Here is a 20,345-nt window from a genome sequence, read left to right on the forward strand (position 1 = left end):
CCTTTTAAAAATCTGTTGTAAAATTTCCAAGTGTATGAAGTTATTTTTATTACATTGACTTCTGATTTTAAGGCATTCTGGTCAGAGAGTGGTCTGTATGATAATGACTCTGATATTGGTTGAGCTTCATGTTTCACAGTTAACGTTTTTAAATGTTCCATGTGTGCTTTGAAAGACTGTGTATTTCCAGAAACAATTTGGAATTATCTACGGAAGATAAGAATGTGAACAAGCTACAATCTAGCAGTTTATTCTTGGGCACAAACTACAGTCTAGCGATTTATTTTTGGATCATAGCTCAACCTTGCAGATAAAGCCACTTGGTGGAGCACAAAGCTGGAGGAGCCTGAATCCTTGATGACAGAGGTTCTAGGCCTGGATCCTTGAACACTGACCATGTTTTACAGGAGAAACAAACTTACACCCTGTTTAAACCACTGTTATTTCAGCTACAAACAGTCAAATACAATTCTGAATTAATATACTCAGTTTTCTCACCTAAAAGAGGGTGTCTGCCTCAGTTTGGGTGCTATAAAAAATACCATAAATTGGGCAGTTTGTGAATAACAGAAATTTATTTCTTATAGTCTGGAGGCTGTGGAGTCCCAGATGAAGGTGTTGGCAGATTCTGTGTCTGGTGAGAGCCCACTTCCTGGTTCATAGATTATGGAATGAGTGAGGGAGCTCTCTGGGGTCTCTGTAATAAGGGCACTAATCCCATTCATGAGGTCTCCACCCTCATAACCTAATCACCTCCCAAAGGTCCCACCTCCAACTACCATCACACTGGGGATTAGATTTCAACATATGAATTTTGGGAGACACAAGCATTCAGTCCATAACAGAGGGGAATAAAAAATAATAATAACATTTAACTCATAGGGGTTTTGATAGTATTAAATAAAATAAAGTAGGTGAAGAACCTAGCACTACCAAATACAAATAACTTGCTTCATAAACTCCATTTTCCTTTCACTAAGAATTCATTCAAATTCATTTGACCTAATTCTACTGACTTCTTCAGACACACTTTTTATGTATCTCACATGACATTTAATTTAAGCATTAATTAAATGCTTAATGAAGTAAAGACATCATTATTTACTTTCGTGGCTAAAAACAAATCATTATAAACACTACATGATGTTTTCACAAACTATACTACCTAATTGCAAAGCAAATATCATTATAAACTGTCTATCAGAATGAGGAGAAGAAAAGTGACTGAACTTGAAACTGTAAAGTATAATTTCTTCGAGGCTTTCCAGATGTCTCCATATACTCCAAAACTACAGAGGAGGGGAAAGTGAGGCAGGTATTTGAAGAAGGAGAAAAAGGAAGTGAAGGAGAGGAACCAAAGGGAGAACAAGAACCTCCCCTCACTATTTATTGTGCACCTACTATGCTCCAGATGCTTTATATCTGTCCTTTTTAATTCTCAATATAACCCTCCAGGTAGTCCCTACTGTCCACATGTTAGAGATGAGGAAATTGAAACCTGAAGAAGTTATGTAAACTCACCAAAATCATATAGTAATGATAATAATAATAATAGAAAACTCATAATCGCCAGTATGATTACTAACTACCCAATATCTGCCCTGCCCTTCAATAACAAACCCTGATTTTGTTTGGCAGCATGATATGCCCAGTTAAATATATACAACTCCCTATGTGACCACATTCTGGCCAAGGAGATGCAGGCAAAAGTCCATGGGGAAGATTACTTTTTTTCAATAATAAGGCTTTTATTCAAGGAGGGACTCTCCCCTGGTGAGTACATCCAGCCCAACCCAGCTTTTCCTGGCCCCCAAGAGGCAGGATTATTTCAGCCTTTGGACCTTGAGCCTTAGGGCTCCTTCCGCCTACTTCCTTCCCACCAACAGTTACACAGCAAATGCTTCTAACACCTTGGGGCTCAGCCCAAAGCCAAGTCACTTCCTGGGGAGACTTTCCAGAGCCTTCCCTTCCCCCAAGGAGAAATGATCACTTCTCCCTCTTTTGTGCCCTGGCCTTGTGTGCTGTATACAATTCTAAGAGAGCATCTGGAACCTGTAGGGTTGCCCTTAAGTGTTCTGCCCTCAGAGCTTTGTTTGACGCCTAATTCAGAACAGGTGTTCAGTAGATGCTTGAGTAACGAGAGCATGAACAAAGGATGCCTCTCACAATGGCTGCAGGAGCCCTCAGCCTGTCGCTGCCTGTCCCCAGATGCTCTTTAGCAGTCCCACTAACTCAGGCAGCAGAGTCTGATGAATGAAAAAGGCAACACAGGAAGGGACTTTTCTAACTGATCTTGAAAGTTATAAAACTGGGCTCTTAAGGAAAAAATAAGAGGCTTTGTGAACCCACTACACTTTTTCGTTTCTTTTTTTTAAATTAATTTTATTGAAGTATAGTTGATTTACTATACTATATTTACTATACTATACTATAGTGTTAATTTCTGCTGTACAGCAAAGTGATTGTTATACGTATATATTCTTTTTCATATTCTTTTCCATTATGGTTTATCACAGGATATTGAATATAGTTCCCTGTGCTATACAATAGGACCTTGTTGTTTATCTATCCTGTATACCATAGTTTGCATCTGCTAATCCCAAACTCCCAATCCTTCCCTCCCTCACTGCCGCCCCCTTGGCAACCACAAATCTGTTCTCTATGTCTGTGAGTCTGTTTCCATTTCGTAGATAAGTTCATTTGTGTCATGTTTTAGATTCCACATGTAAGTGATATCATATGGTATTTGTCTTTCTCTTTCTCACTTACTTCACTTAGTATAATAATCTCTAGGTCCACCCATGTTGCTGCAAATGGCATTATTTCATTCTTTTTATGGCTGAGTAATATTCCATTGTATATAGGTACCACATCTTCTTTATCCATTCATCTGTCAATGGGCATTTAGGTTGTTTCCATGTCTTGGTTATTGTAAATAGTGCTGCTTATGAACATAGGAGTGCATGTATCTTTTTGAATTATAGTTTTGTCTGGGTATGTGCCCAGGAGTGGGATTGCTGGATCATTTGGTAATTCTATTTTTAGTTTTTTGAGGAACCTCCATACTGTTTTCCACAGTGGCTGCACCAATTTACATTCCCACCAACAGTGCAAGAGGGTTCCATGTTCTCCACACCCTCTCCAGCATTTATTATTTGTAGACTTCTTAATAATGGCCATTCTGATTGGTTGTGAGCCCACTATAACTTTTTAATTCATGCAAATTAATTAGCAAGCTTAAATCAATTACATATTCTAAAGATGGCACTAGCATCTCTACGTACCTACCAATGTCATGGGTATCTTTAAACACACTCTCACTATTCCCTAAGGAGACTGCAGGTGGAAATGAGAACCGTGAACATAAAACGGATTTTCTTCCTTCCATGCAGACTTCCTTCCTTTCTACCATCTTTTTTAAAAGGCAGTTGGGGTGTGGGGTAATTATTTAATAGAAGCAGCATGTGGCCCTTAGTCCCAGGTGGTCCTCTGGAAAGAAAGACAGTGCAAGTTGTAAGTTGCCGTGCTACATCTCCATGGGGTCACGGGAAGTCAGACATGGAAATGGGTACAGGCTCTACCAAGTGAAGGGTGGATGCAGGTCAGTATTTGGAAGACAGTACATTTCTCCAATTCTTGTCAATCAGATCCCTCAGAACCATGAGCAAAGGCTGCCCTTGTCTTGTGATTAGAGAACTCAACATGGGAAGGACAGGAGGCAACTGACTACCTAGGGCCTGAACCCTCTGTGAGAACAATATTCTGGCTTCAGAGATCAAAACTCCAAAGGAGTACAGTGATCAGTCCCAAGATCTCTTAATACGTTACATGGATTAAGGAAGGGGTGGTTTAATATATACTTGGGAAAAATTTTTTAAGTTAATAAAGCAAGAAATTTCAGATTTATTAAAATTCAGCTCAGTTGTACCAAAAAAAAAATCACATAACTTTTTCATTGCTCTATAATTGTATAATTGATACAATACTACAAGAAAGGAGAAGGGACAGGGCAGGAGAACCTCTGAATTCATACTGCCTCGATTGTTTCTGGCATAAACTGTTTCTTGCTAATAAGTAGTCAGTTAAAGTTCAGCTCCTTATCAGGACTATTCCTTACCTCCCTCTATGCCTTCTCAAGGTGGAAAAGAGTATGGGGAAGCCAAGAGTCCTCGTGGCAATGAGGGAAGGAGTGGCTGGTCTTTGTGGTGTCCTTCTCTGCCGGACTCTGCCATAGGTACCTTGTCTGGTCTCACCGGCCCCTTGGCATGAATGACACATGTTACTGCTGACCACTTGACCCACCAAAGCCACCAGTCATCAGGGCCCCTACCCAGCAGCCTCCTATTCTAGTCCAGGTGTCCTCTCAGCTCCTCAAAATTGCTAAAGGTCAGAGTAGAGAGTGAGCAGGAAAGGAAGCCCAGCAATGAACAGGACATGCAGATAGATTGAACGTAGGCAGGAAGGAAGGACAAACAGGATTTCTCCAAGAGAAATTAAGGTAGATGATGAATCATTTTGGTAAGATGGGAACAGGTTTAGGGATGGGGAAAGGGAAGAGTCAAATATTTAGTCTGAGGCGTGTTCAGTTTGAGAAACTTATGAAGCCTCCAAGCAGCTGTGAAAGGAAGTAATTGGCCACATGGGTCAGGAGATTTCGAGAGAGAGAGAGGATGAGAAATAAATTTAAGTGTATTTGACATACAGATGAGATTTACAGCCAAGGGAACACAGGAGAACAGCCAGGGAGAAAGAGTGTATAAGAAATGGAAAAGAATAACTAGAAAAAAATTTATTCTCAGTAGCAACAAAAATCTTTAGATACCTAGAAATAAAGCAGCAATTAATATGTGTAAATTCTTGTGGGGAAAAAATTCGGTTCCCATTCTTGATAAATACCCTTAACATAGTGGTAAGGGAAAGGGATGTCCTTAACATTATAAGGAGCTAGCTACCAAAATATCCACAATCACAGCTTACTGCTGGTGAAATCTTAGAAACATTTTCATCCAAATCAGACACCCCAAGAAGGATGCTGTCATTACTATTCAACACGGCACCCGAAATCCTAACCGGTACAAAATACAAAATAAAACAAAACAAAAAACCGTGAGACTCCACAAGCTGCTAGAACTTAAAGAAAGTCCAGTGAGATTTCTGGACCCAAGATCAATGCGCCAAAATCAAAATCATTTCTGTAGGTCAAGAGGATCCAATTTGAAAATGTAAAAGTAAAAGAAGCCATTCACACTGACTACAAAACCATAGGACACCTACAGGTAGAAGTATATCTGATAAAGGAATCGCAAGACTTTCATGAAGAAATTTGCAAATCCTTTTGAAGGCTGCAAAAGAAATAGCCAATATCCTAAGTATGCTATCTCTTAATCTATAAATTTAATGCAATTCCAATAAATATATCAGATTTTCATGTAATTAACAAGGTGATTTCATGGTTCTTATGGAAGTATAAAGGACCAAGACGAGCCAAGACAGTTTTGAATAAGAATAGGGTTTTGCCCTACCAAGTATCAACGCTCATCATAAACTATACTAATTAAGACAGTAGAGAATAGACCAATAAATCAATGGAACAGAATAGAGAGCCCAGAAACAGACCCACATATGTATGGAAGCATGGTTCATAACAGAGGGGGCATTTTTTTTGTAAATGGAAAATGGTTTAACTACTCAAAAGGGAGACAAAATGAAGTAGACAAAAGACCCCAACAAGAAAAATGATAGCAAACATGTCATGAGATGGAAGCCAAACACTATTCAAGGGCTTTATGTATTTAACTCACTGAATTCTCACGACCTCACAATAGCCCCGCTTTGCAAATGAGTAAGCTGAGATACAGAGAAGTCAGATAACCCACCCAAGGACACAGAGCTAGAACATGGGAGCCCCAGGATTCCAACCAAGGTAGGCTAGTCTGTATTCCTAATCCTGACAGTATGCAGCTTCTAACTCAGCACACGTGAAGAGGAGGGAAGCAAAGATTATGATTTTATAGAATAAAAGATACCACTGTGGTTACAAGTTAAAAGACCTGTGCCAGTATAGAAGAAAATGTATGAATACATAAAAGTATAAAGTTTTAATAATCAGAATGTTTAAGAAAAAACAAGCTACAAATATTTTTAAATGGGCAAATAATAGAAAGAGACGAATCTTTAAAAGCTAGTAATCGTATACAAATACGTTTAATTCTGTAGGGCTCAAGGAAAGAGACAAGAGCAGCAAGGGAATGTCAATTCACGCCCCTTCTGACTGGCCTGAAAAGGGGGTGAGGGGATAACGTTGCTGAAGGAGGGGGAAAGGCAGCCAATCAGAGCGCAGGGAGGGGCACAGGGGCTGGTGCATTCAGTGCTCAAGGCACTGTCCCAGGCTGCCACAGGGCATGCTTGCTGCAGGTGAGGAATGCACTTGGGTGCTTTGTTGAGGAGCTGTTTCTGGAATAAAAAACTGAGGCTTCAAAAGTTCCACTGCAGGCCCAGGCTTCTTTCACGTAGCCCTACCACATCCTACCAAAGGCTGCACAGCCCCAAATCCTCTGCTGTGAAAACCACTATCACTGAGGAGCAAATTCATTCCACATTCACCACCTCCCTTACAGATCTTGAATAGCTTCTTAAACCTTGCTAATTCTCTCTCAGGTCAGGGGCTAATGCTTTCCCCTGAGAGTAGATTTACACAGTAAAAGACAATGGCTTCCGTGTTGATTGGTCCACAGGATGTCTCTAAGGGTGGCTTTATCCATTTGTACTCATTTATTCATTTGTCTCCTTGGCAACCAAATTGTTTACGACTAATTGAATGTTGCACAGTACATTCTTGTTGGGAAACCAGTTCCCCCCGGTAATGGAAAGCTTCATACAGATATTTATTTTGAATCAGAGTGCTTTTCCACAGAGAGCATCATCTTGCCAAGCTCCAGCACTGATTTGGGGAGCTGCTGAAGCTATGAAAACATAATAGCATAAGAGGATACTGTTGTCTTGAAGTTGGCAACTCATTTGGCAAGACAAAACAAAGCCCTCATTGCTTTGCTTTGTTTCCAGGTGATAAAGACAAATTAAAGTGGTCCAAGGACCACACTGCGCACAGATAACTATCTCACAGACCCATGCAAAAGCCCTTTCTGATTGAACAAACTCTGCCTAACCCTCGGCTATTGTAGGGAAGGAAACAAGTGTGACCCAAGGTTGGTATCCTTAGCACAAAGATAATATATTTAGAAAATGTTTTAGGAGTGAAAACCTTGCTTATTATAGCAGAGCTCGATAAACATGTAAGGAGTACAGTAATTTTCTGAATGTAATTTTAATAACACAATGTTCTTCATTTTCTTACATCTAAAATTTCAAAATACATGGTTTTAGCTTATCAAGAGAACTTACACTAGGATTGTAGGTGAATGAATAATCCCATACTTTTCTACAGACAGGGGACAAGAGAGTCCAGAAGGAACCAAAAACATGAGTCTGTCTCCTCATCTATCCATATTCCCTACGCAAAACCACGGAGACTCTTCCCAGTTACAGAGCAAAGTCCTTGCTTCTTTAATAATATGGCACATAAGACTCCCCATGATTTGGTCCCTGTCCACCTTTCCCCTTTGTCTCCCACCTCCCCCCGCCCCCCGCAACTGCTGTAGGACAGAAGCATCATCCCATGATCAAAAGATATGCCCCTGAACATACTGTTTCCTTTTCCTGGAATGCCTTTTCCCCATCATGGTTGTGTAGTAAACTCCTATTCATTCTGAACAACCCAGCTAAGGTCTCACCTCGTCAAAGGATCCACCCCTCCTCTGGGCTATAATTTGTACATACTTCTGTTGGTGAACACATCCCACTATATTATAATAATTGGCTGTAGGTCTGTGACCTGAGTTTGAACTCTCTGAGGGAAGGATTTCTGTCTGAATCCTCAGGGTTCTGCTGCTCCTTCTGCTCGATGAATGAGTATTAAGGGTGATTGATTTGAAAGTGTCTTTAAAATTCCCTGGGGCTTCTGTCCCCTGGGATATCATGTAGGACTCCAGCTGCTTTTGTCAGATTCCCAGCAGGGCTATTCTAAGAATTAAGGTTTTAACATAAAATGATCTCTCCACAGAGACCATCTTATTATTTTGTTATATTTTAAAGGTGCGAAAAATTAAGTTATTTGTCTTTCTTAATCCAGTGTTTGTGATGTAAGAAATAAGGAAATTATGTTTCTCTTTCTCTGTGAAAATGATGGGATTCTGGAATGCCCACATATGTAGGTTACACAAATCCTCTCTCTTATAATTTCTTCCTGAATGATGGAGAAGGAAATCAGTCTTCCAGATTTGCATTGTCTTATAGAAAAACCTAAATGTTAATTTGGCCTACAGTCATAGGGGCGGGTGCTAAAGAAGAGAACCTAAATTACCCGATGGACTGATTCATTGCTCCACTGACAGCTATTGTGAGAGCTTCTAATCTGCCTTGGGTTCTGCCTTTGTGTTCTCCAAGGGCGTCAGTCTCAGGGAGACAAAGGGACCAGGCTAGAGATGAGCTGAAATAATCACTGATTGTCAACCACACCTTTTCCCAAATTTTGTGTCCAAGGCCACCAAGTCAGCCAATAGCAGTGATACCGGTAGACTTCCTCAGTTTGATGAAATGCCACTTATCTTTGTTCCATTTTGCAATTTGTATTTACCATATTTTACTGAAATCATTCACCTCCTCAAAGAAGCAAGAGTCGTCAAAGGTGACTCCAAGGTATATAGTTTGAGCAACTACGTCGGTGGTGGAAGCATCCATTGGAGGAGAAGCTTTGAAGGAAGAGGCTAAATCATGAGTTCAGTTTTAGATGCATTCGAGTTGAGGTGTTTGAGGGCCATCTAGATAGAGACATCAAGTGGAGAGTTCAGAGAAGTGTGGGCAGGAGATAGAATTCAAAAGTTGTTGGAGTATAGGTGGCAATTGAAGCCGTGGGGATGGAAGGGATTGCCCAGGTGGCAGAACGTGGAATGAGAAGAGGATATGACTATGTCCTGGGGCACTCCCACATTTGCAGTTTAGGTGGAGAAACAGTGATTGGCAAAGGAAAAAGAGAAGAATCAGAGAGGAAGGAGGGAAACTGGAGCATGTGGTATCATAGAAGCCAGAGGAAGGATTATTTCAACATAGGGAGTGGTCAAAGTTGTAGAATGATTCTGAGAGGTGGTGTGATATGAAGACTATAAAAAGTACATTAGCTTAAGTGATGTGGAAATATTTGGTGAATTTAACAAGAATTGCCTCCATGGAGTGGTTGAAACAAGTTAGATTAGAGGGTTTGTGGAGGGAAAAGGGGCTGAGGAATTGGAAAGAGAAACTATAGGCAACTTAGGCCAGAAATTTGAGAGTAAAGGGGAGGAGATTGGTGGAAGATAGAGAAGCCTGTGGTTTCCAGGGGGCTTTTTTTTGGGGGGGTGGGGGTGGAGGTGGGGAATGGTGATTTGTTCATTTGTTGATTTATTTTTTGTTGTAATGAGACAGATGAGAGCGTGCATAAATGCTGATGGAAAAGGGTCTAATAGAGAGGGAGAGATTGAAATAAAATAAGAAAGAGGTAAAGTAATTAATGTTCTTGAGTGAAACTCAAGGAGATAGAGTTCGGAGCACATGTAGAAGGGTTGGCTTTTGTTGGAAGAGGGAAAACACTGGCTGTATGAAGTTCCCAACTAATAGCTTCCATTTTTCCAGTGAAACAGAGGCAAGATTATCAGCTGAGAGAGAGTTAGAGATTTAAGAAGAATAGAATGGGCTTAAAATAGATTTTGCATAAATTTTTAGACCAAGCTACTGGGTATTTTTGATGGCCTAGTTGAGGTCACTGATCGTTAATTTGCAGTGGTACCAATCTGCTTCATTGTGTTTTTCTCCAGATGTTCTTAGCAGCCTGGGTAGAGACATGGAGAAGACATATAGGTTCATCTAGGATTGGAGTTTGCCGGAGAATTTGCAGGAGAAAAATTGAAGTGATAAACCCTAGCATCTATTCATAATAGGAAGAAAATAAAAGGTAGAAATGAGTGATTGATGAATGGATGGGTGAATGAATTGTTGAATGGATGGGTGAGTGGATTCATAAATGGATGGGGAGGTGAAGGGGCAAGTCAATCAGAAGCACCTAGTGAAAGAATAGTCGTAGTGGGGCACTTAACAAATAAAGTTGAAAAAAGGAAGGTTGTGAATGAGATGCTAGATGTTTGCACTGTTTGATTCAGAGATTGAGTAGTTTCGAGTATTGCTAAGTTCCACAGCACGACGGTGGATGGATGAGACAGAGTGGATAATTCACTGGAGTAGCGATAGTTTAGTCACATGGACCCTAAAGTCCTCTAAGTCGATGGATGGAGCTGAAGTGGAGAGGGAGTGGGGGAGTACGGAGTCTGGTTATGAAATTATCAGTGAAAGAGGAGGAGTGACTGGGAAGTCAGATGCAGACTGACACAGGGAATGGAGCACAAGCTTCAAATTATGGAGGAATAACTAGAGAGTGGAGGAGCAGTGGCCTGAATGTGGCAATGGGGAGAACATTGCCCCACTCTCAGATCTGGAGCTACTTGGAGTGTAAAATGGCCTTCACTTGAGAGGCTGACAGATGAAGCCTTGTTCTCAGAAGACTGGCTGGATTCAGTTAAGATAATGAGATGGAAGGAATCTCCTGAGCAGAGTTTGAGGCTACAGGGGATGAAGTCTCCTTTTCCATTTGACTACACACTGTGGTACATGGGTTCGTCAAAGGTGGACAAATGGTGGCTTAGGTCATAGTCCCTCCGATTGATGCAAGGAAGTGTTTTTCTCATATTTCTATACCCCAAACCTAGAATACTGAAAGACACCTGGAATAGTTTTTTAAAGCGTGTAACTCTTATTGAAAGTTTGATTGCTCCGTCTTTTGCTGATTCTACATTCTACTTTGACATTCTGAATACTAGTAATCATTATACCGGAATTTAGATGCCGATCCAAAAGAGTAAAATAGATTCATTTGTACCTGTATTTTCATCCATACACATCTGGTGAATAGATCTCTGTTATGAGCTTTTCTTGGTATCATTGGCTTCTTTTTTCCCTAAAATTGAAGCAGTAGAATGCGTTCTGGTTAATTTAGTGTTTTGATTACTGAGGTTGTAGTTAAATCAAGTGTCTTAATCACCAAGCTTCACAATCACAGCCCTAGGAAGGATCATGATGTAGTTTTTGCACTATAAACTCAACGAAGGATCCGCTTTGACAAGGCATCAAATTGAGAACTTCTAGAAAATATCAATATTGGTTTCTCATGCACTACGGAGGTTTATGTGACTATTCATACCATCTGTCCCTTCTTTCTTAATACATCTCAGATCTTGGAAGTGTTGTTTAAACAAAGGGGTCTTATATGCCTAGGAGAAAGAGCAAAGATGAAGTAAGTCTGCCCTAACAAGGCCTAAAACCAAGCCTGGACAGGATCAAGGTGATCCTCCAGTAATTTAGCATAATCCAGAACCTCTACAATCTACTACCTACCGTGTTCAGCATGCAATAAAATTACAAGATAGGAAGATAAAGGAAAATGTTCATCATGGGAACACATAAAAGTCAAAATACTTCCTCAACCTCCAGAGTGGCTTCGATGGCCCAGATGAAACAATCATAATAAGTAATGCTACATTTCCCGAAAGCTGAGTTCCTCAACATTAAATTGCACCACGTGCAGAACCCCAAACTTCTAATCGAACTCCATGTTTAGGAAAGAAAATAGTTATCTACCTCATCCAGGGAACAGTTCTGTTAAAACCATAATACATTCACTTGACCACAGAGGTCGTATATCAAGTTTAATCAATTGCCCCACGTTCAGATTTATGATGACTTCAAAGTTTTCTCTGAGAAAAAAAAAATGGATGCTTTATATTTGCTTATCTAAGGAATGCAGTTTAGTAATACTCCCCAAACAAAGGAAGTCTGCTAGGAAATCAAAGTCTCCACTTCTGGAATGATAGCTGCCAGATACCTCCAAACAGAAGTTTTCCCACTTACAAACAAACAAAATGAAAGTTCTTTCTCTACCAGATACCCTGTCAACATGCTAAACATCAGTGAACCCAAAGTTGCTAATCAGGACAGCTCTTTACTGAACTCTGTTTTTAGCAGATGCTTTTACTTAGAAAAGAATGATCACATTGACGAAATGAATACTCATAGAGCAGTAGACATGAATCCAACACACATAAAGAATCTTGATAAATACTTCACTACATGCCTATCAAGTTCATGTACATATCCTTGTAAGTACCATTTATAATTCAAAGACAACACATACACTTTTGGTGAATACTTGAGAATCACATGTAAAAGCTCTGGATTTTTAATTTTTTTGTATTTTCTTGTAAGATTTTAGGTACTCATTTAAAATCCTAGTTACCATTAGATGAATAAGACCTCAAATTAAAAATCTGTACAATTTAAGCTTGTACAATTCAAGCTTGTACAATTCAAGCTTGTACAATTCAAATTTGTAAAATTTAAGCTTGTACAATTCAAGCTTGTACAATTCAAGAATGAATCTGGCTATGTATGATCTAAAATGCAAGCCTATTCCTTCCAAAACTGCACACTCCTGACCTAATCATGAGAAGACATCAGACCAAACCCAAACTGAGGGCATTTAACAAAATGACGGGCCTATACTCTTCAAAACGGTCAAGATCATGAAGGAGAATGACTGTCTCAGGACTCTTCCAGATTAAGGGACATTAAAAAGACGTGACAACTAAAGGTGATGGGTGATCCCGGATCAACTCCTGGGACAATTGATGAAATCTAGATGTCTGTAGATTAGACGACACCATTTTCTCAATGTTAATTTTCTGATTTGGATCATGTCTGTAATATAGTCTCAAAAGTCTCAGAAAAAAAATATATAAATGTGTATACAGAGAGAGAGTGATAAAGCAAATATGGTAAAATGTCAACATTTGGCTGATGGGGGTACATCTGAAATTTTTGTACTGTTGGTAATTTTTTTGTAAATCCGAAAAAATTTTTAAATCCACCCACCAAGGCATTCTCCTGTTTTTCTAGATGAACGTAAAATGGCATAGCTGCGCATCTGACGGCGGTCTGTTCTCTCTCATGTTTTATTCACAAAGCATTCAAAATACTTTCCCCCATTTTCCTCCTAGTATTCTAGCCAGGTTCATTACTTTATTCCCCTGACACATAATCTTTTCATTCCTTTTTCTGTCAACCACAACATTGAAAAACTCTGTGATTTTCAGGAAATTCTGTACAAGACAAAGCATTAGCATCCTTCCATTGAAGGCTGCGAGTCTACAGGGAGCGAAATTCTAGCAAGATTTAGGCTTTGTTGTTCCACTAGTACTCCCCACACATAAACCCGGCTGTATGAGGAAAGAAACTCTTCCTACATAAGAAGAAAAACTCTTTTTCAAATTATGACAAGCAATAAAAGAAGAAATAGGGGGAAAGAAGAAAAAGCCAGTAAATGCTATTGATCTAGCTCCAGTAACATGAGACTTTAAACCCAGGAGAACTTGGATTAAGGTTCGGAGACTCTCCTGAGTCTCAGACAATCCCGAACACTAGCCAGAACCTTCCAGGAAGGCCCCCTGCCCGCAGTGGAATAACCTTGGTGTCCTCTGTGCTTATCTCCTCCCAATCTTGACTGTTGTTACCTCGTTTCCCCTGGGATATAAAGAAACAGCCCATACAAAAATGTGCACTTGCCACCTGAAGACGAAGCAGAACATGAAGGGAGATGAAAACCAGTGGCATCACCTTACCTTCAAGTAGCAGTTGTGTGAAACAGGTTCCACGTCTGCACCAGGTCCCTGGGGGGGTTGAGGCTACCTCAATGCATGCAGAATATATAGGGACAGATTATATATCCGGGGTTTTCATTACACAAGGTGTTTTTGATGAGTTCTCAGCCAAGATCCACTTGAAAACAAAAGCTGCACAAAGACTACAAAAAGGCCACACAAGGTTTAAACAAAAGGCTAAAGAAAGACCAAACAAAAGCCAAAGAAAGTTTAAACAAAGAATGAAACAAAGACAAAACAAAGGCCAAACAAAGACAAAAACAAAGACCAAAACAAAGAGCAAAAGAAAATCTAAACAAAAGCTAAGCTAAGCTACAACTGTATCACACACACACACCCCATATCTACACACGCACACACACCATATCTACACACTATCCCCACACACACTCGCATATTCTGGTCTTCCACCTCCCACAGCCCACATAATTAACACCCCATGTCAAGCCCCTCACTAAAGCTCAGTCCACACCAACTCACCCCAGCAAACCACACACCCTTCCACCAATGAACCACCCCACCACAGCAACCATCTCACCCCACCATACTATATGCCACGCCACACACCACATGCCGAACCCACAAGCCATGAACAGAGTTGGAGTCACACTGACAGATCTTTATTTTTAGGCTTCTATTTCCATACTCTATGCAGATTAAATACCCATCTACACTCTCCTCGCTAACACACCTACATACACATGCCCCCAAGACTAACATTCACACACGCCTACCCTCATATACACATACCCTCATAGCAAGACTACCCCAGTCTAGTCACAATTGAGATTGGATTTGGAAGATTCTGTGACAATTACCCTTTGCACTCAAATATATGAAAACTTTAAAAAAATCACCACTTTTGGTACATGATTTCTGTAAATGATGAATCTCATTCAATTAACATGATAATATTGGCTTCAGTCTTAGACATTTGCATTTTCTTATCATTGTCCTAAAATTTGGGGATCACATTATTGAGTCCTATAGCTCTGTGACTCTGTTAAATTTCATGGGTCCTATAACCCTGTGCTTCTGTAAAACTTCATTTTGTATATGCAGAACTACACGCTAATGATTTGAAAGATGGAAGGACACTTCTGAAACTAATCCAACCAACAGCAGCCTTGCCTCTTGAATTCCCAGAACGCCTTGCTTGACGGTGAGGTAAAAATGCCAACATTGCCATCAAGTTTCCTTTTAGACTCTCGTCTCATTGTATGCAAAAACGAATCACCTAGGGAACCCTGAAAAGGCATCCAATGAGACTACAAACAGCCAGTAGAAATCTCATTGTACGCTAACATCTTTCTCTGAGTAGCAAGTTAACGCGTTATAAATGTGTGCTGGCTGATTCACTCCTACGATGAAGCCAGGACTTTGCTTGTGCTGCCGTGGATGTGCTTGAGGGCTACGTGGAGTGAGGTGGTTCAGAGCATGGGCTCTGGTGGTCCTGAACACTGGATGGTCACAGGACTATGACTCCAAGTACAAGCCCGAGGCTTGTTGATGAGTGGTGGAATGGGCAGCCATGCTGGCCTTCACATGGGCAGACCTCAAAATCCAAGTAGCTGGAGGATTTTCCCCTGGGTCATTCAGTTTCTTCAAGAAAGAGCAATCCATTTTCCAGCCTGGCAGGGTAGGGAAGGTGGAGGAGTTTGAATATCTTACTGCTGATATTCTGTGATCAGGGTGGGCAAGGGACCCACGTGAGTATGTGGATGTTTCCTTTTCTAAGCCCTGCCCATCACATTGCTCTCCACAGTTTCTGAGTCTAGAAGTTTCTCCATAATAAACTTCCAGGAGCTAGGGCAAGCTGTGCAGTGAAGTTGGAAATTTGTTCAGAATGTGCACCTTCCCCACACCTAATCCTGCTTTCCACTATACCTGGTCCCCCAAGCCTGTAGACGCTTGGTCTTTTGACACATCCTTTTGACATGCTTTTCTCGGGCATGGCCCCTGCCAGCTCTTAAAATGGAACTTCCTCCAGTCGGCCAAGCCATTTACTGCCCTCCACTCATTTCTACCCCCCAACTTGTGTTATAATCACTCATGTTTTGGTGTCTCCTTTTCTTTGATGGGTTAAAACCTTTTTGAAAATTCTCTACTGCCCCTGTGGGAGTAAAAATTGTTTTTAATTCTTTACCTTTAAAAATATTTTACTACTAAAAAAAAAAAATATTTTACTACTATAATTTTAGTAATTTGGGGGGAGATAAAAGTAGATAAAATAAGCACGTGTAGTTAACCTGCCACTTTGAACCAAAAAAAAAAAAAAAAAGAAGTAATTGCTTTTTATTGAAATATAATTTGCATACCATAATATTCACAATTTTACAGTGTAAAATTTAGGGACTTTTAATAAATTCACAGGGTTATGGAGGCATCGCCACTATCTAATTCCGTAACATTTTCATCACTCTAAAAATAAATCCATACTGTAGCAGTGAAACATAATACTAGTTTATATCAGCACATAGAGAGTCAAGCATAAAAGGGGTTAGAGGGTGTGGCGAGCATCGTGTTAGGGGGAATCACTGAAAGTTAGTACAAAGTGAGTGAATCATCCACAGAAAAACGTTACCTTAGGAAAGACACTGGTGAGAGAAGGACATCTCCATATTCTTCCTAGAAAGTTAAATGTGCATGAACTCATATCCACAATCAGACAATTGTTGTTTACCTAACAAAATTATGTACCAAAATATGTGTTGTAAATGTTGTTTTTTATTAAAATTTAAAAGGCCAAGAGATGTTCAGATTAATGACAACAATCCTATTTTTCCTGTAGAAATATGAAAAAAAATGACCTTTATAAATAGCTATAAGACCATTTAATTATTGCAAGGTAAATAATAATGAATTGATCAAATCTGAGAGAAACCAAAACGTCTCTTCATTTTTGCCCTTCAATCCTCACTTTGAGAGCAAATCTGTCTCCTCTAAGACTTTGACCTGGATCTCACAGATTCTGAGCTATACAGTCCCCAGCTTTCAATGGTAATCAGAGGAATAGACACCCTCTGAGCTGCCATCCATTCAGACAAAGCCTCTGTGTGTTCCCAAGCTCCACAACCCCACCGAATCTCTCTCTCTCTCTCCCCCCCCCTCCCTCTCCCTCCCTCCCTTTCTCTCTCTCTCTTTCTACTGTGCTTGGGCTCAGTTACAATTGTGTTCTGGCCAGTGGTGACCTGTGTAAATGTACATTATGTTCCATACTTAAGGGACTGGGTTTTATCCAACTTGCTGTGTTAAAACTCAACTCTATACAAGACATGCTTCTGCTGTTCAACTTTCTGGACCTAACCCAGCGATTTTATCCCTTGTAATATTACCATTAGAAAAGGAAAGGGTGGACACAGGGTAGCAATATGCAAGGATTCTAGCAAAAGGAGAGATTCAGAATAAGAATATATTGTTGTGATGTGTTAAAGAAAACCAAAGCTGAATAGTAATTAAAGTGTTAAAAACAGATTTTATTCAGGAGCTATTATAATAGGAAAAAAGAGATCTCACTATAAAACTGGGCTCAATTCCAAATACAGTATGGACACGTGAGGATTAAGAGCCAAGGAGCACGTTGGAGGAGGAGGAGCTGGTGGATGGAAAATTACTAAGAGGAAATATCAGTGGTAAGGAGGGGATTTCTAGCTAAACTGACTTGATAGGATTCTTGCTGAAATCAGGCCAGGGTGACCAGACATCATCTGGTGGATGGTGAGGGATGAGGAATTGGACCAGATATTGAGAATGATCTGATATTGAGGGTGGGGGATTCTTGCTAAGATGACTTAGCAAGATTCTTGTTAAAACTAAGTGACACAAAGACAGACATTGAGGTCCCAAGGTCAAGGCCTAGTTGGGAAGAGGGTTCAGAGTTGGCCTGACTAAAGTTGGTCCAGGAGGGTCTTTGTCAGATGTCAGCATGTTGTAGTGGCGGAACCTTTTGATTCTAAATCCTGATGTCAGTTATCCAGAGACAAGAGTGAAGTGAAGGACTCAACTATTATATTAATTATTAATAATATTAATTATTATTAATGGAAATAATCTTTGAAAAAAGAGAACTATCTTTGTTTTAGTTCTATGCTTACCAAGCTGCCAAGCACCTATCATTATGTTGTCAAAATAACTCACAAGCCAAAGTGGCACTTTTATTTTTTTTTTTTTGCAGTACGCGGGCCTCTCACTGTTGTGGCCTCTCCCATTGCGGAGCACAGGCTCCGGACGCGCAGGCTGAGCGGCCATGGCTCAGGGGCCCAGCCGCTCCGCAGCATGTGGGATCTTCCCGTACCAGGGCACGAACCCGTGTCCCCCGAATCGGCAGGCAGACTCTCAACCACTGCGCCACCAGGGAAGCCCCAAGGTGGCACATTTTAGAGTGTTATATTCTGCTCCCCTTCATCATGAAAGTGCCTTGAGAAAAGCACAGATCCTGGGTGATCTGTCACCATTTGAGTTAATAGATTGGAATTCATTATCAGGCTCAGTTTAAAAAAAAAGTAATAATAATGCCCATCACACTGCCTGACACACAGTAAGATCTCTATAATAGAAGCTACCTTCTCTAATGTGTTGCCCCTTCACAAACTAAAAATCTGATTCCTGATCCTGTTAATCTGAAATCCATAATAAAGTGTAGACAGCACACATGTGACTAAACTGAAAACAGCCTGTATTTAATATAACCTTCATTGAAGTTTTTACCCAAAGTTCCCATTGACTCTCTTCCTTTTATGTCAAGTTCAGCTTCTCGGCTGGTGTGGTCTGGTGTGAGAAAGATCTGCATCCTGTCCTAGGGTGAGACGGGACCAGTGCCAGTCTCGCTCTCCAGGGAGAAGACCGTCTCACTGTGGTAATCCTCCGTCCCACCGTCCTCGTCTGCTCCCTCTCAGGTTCCCCCTCCTCTCAGCAGTGACTGCCTCATCAATTCCACTGGGCAGAATTCTCAAAGAGGGCTAAGAGTATGACAAGACTTCTGCAAGATTTCTTTTTAATTAAAAGGGTCCCCGCTGATTGAAATTGTTCTCAAAGTTCAGTGCCTGGTGAGGCCAGTTACCAGTGGGTTTACATTTCCAGTAAATTTGGCTGAGTGTGCCCTGAATCCCAGAGAGGGGATTAAATGGACCATTATTGGGAATTCCCTGGCGGTCCAGTGGTTGGGACTCCAGGCTTCCACTGCACGGGGCACGGGTTCGATCCCTGGTGGGGGAACTAGGATCCCGCAAGCCCACGGCACCACCAAAAGAAAAAAAAAAATTAAATGGACAGTTACTTTTAAAGTGCTATGTGAGGGGAAAACGTTCAGTCATTCTTCACAGATCGTGTGCAGTAGTTATTTCACCATAACTTTGAGGAAGGTAAGAGCTGGGAGCCTGACATACCACACCTTGAACTCATTCAGCACCTGAGAGAATTTCACACAGTACTTGAAGTAAAGAGAAGAGCAACATCTCTCCACTTCATAAAAAGAAATCGCAGAATGAAATTCTGTCCTTGGTCAAACCCATATATTGAACATTTGTCACAAGCAGCTGTTGTTTGTAAAGAAGAGCCTCATTCACTCCAAGTAAAATAATGGTGGGGACTTAACTCCTCTGGTTTTGTCTGAGTCCTGTCATTGGGTGGCATTTTCTTCTCTCACACAGTGCTGTCCATATCTTCACAGTGACAAGGGCAAATGGAGTGAGTGTCCAGGTTTAGAGTTGTATTAGAAAGTACAATAAGTTTGTTTGGAAAGTAAAGTAAAGATTTATTTGCACACGAGTGCATTCGTGGCCATGTCCTGTTCACCCCTCCGCGGTGTGCCCTCTATTCAGGGTTTGCTCCTCCCAAGCCGACAAGCTGTGATGGGCCACTGCAGGATCCCAGGTAACACGTCACAGAGCACTTCTATGTATAAAACCCATGGTTCTCAAACACTGCAGGAATCCCTGGTGTGCACAGCAGGCTCACAGTATGCCATGGAGCATTTAAAATGTCAAGAAAAACTCAACAGACCTCTGTCCGACACCCCATGGACCAGCAGCTTGAGATAGTTCATCATTTTAACAGTACATTACACTGTGGTGTTTTTTGTTTCTGGCCACGCTGCGCGGCTTTCGGGATCTTAGTTCCCCAACCTGGGATCAAACCTGCGACCCCTGCAGTGGAAGTGCGGAGTCCTAACCACTGGACTGCCAGGGAATTCCCTGTACTGTGTTTTTTTAGATGATGTCTTATTCTTTATAAAGGTCGGTTTTTAGATATTTGCTTGATAAAAAGCAAGTACTGCAGGACAGTCTTGTGGAACAGGAAATGAGAATGGCATTGTCACAGTTTGATTCCTGCACAAAGCCTGTTAGTAGGTAACTGTGGTTATCTAAGAATAAAATAAAAATATTACTGTTCTTTTCAATTTATGTGTATTTTTCAAATTGCTGCTTAGTTGTTAGAACATAAATTCTTATGAAGTTATTTGGGCCTAACTGTTTCATAAAAAGAACTGTTAGG

General features: G+C 40.7%; 1 protein-coding gene and 1 long non-coding RNA gene across 5 annotated transcripts in view; one reads left to right on the forward strand and one right to left on the reverse strand.

Annotated features, from left to right (window-relative positions):
* MOBP (myelin associated oligodendrocyte basic protein) overlaps positions 1–13,969 on the reverse strand; it is a 42,395-nt gene extending 28,426 nt beyond the window's left edge. For 2 of the 3 annotated variants that reach the window (XM_067754019.1, XM_067754020.1), the window contains exons 1-2: positions 13,815–13,969; positions 11,021–11,098 (exon numbers count right to left, since the gene is read on the reverse strand). The gene's annotated coding sequence lies outside the window, so the exon portion shown is untranslated. The remainder of the gene's footprint in view (positions 1–11,020; positions 11,099–13,814) is intronic. The other variant, XM_067754021.1, reaches the window with a different exon arrangement.
* LOC137232318 (uncharacterized) overlaps positions 1–20,345 on the forward strand; it is a 557,085-nt gene that overhangs the window by 530,660 nt on the left and 6,080 nt on the right. The window lies entirely within an intron of this gene.

This window comes from Pseudorca crassidens, chromosome 10, assembly GCF_039906515.1.
Source record: "Pseudorca crassidens isolate mPseCra1 chromosome 10, mPseCra1.hap1, whole genome shotgun sequence".
NCBI classification, from domain to species: domain Eukaryota; kingdom Metazoa; phylum Chordata; class Mammalia; order Artiodactyla; family Delphinidae; genus Pseudorca; species Pseudorca crassidens.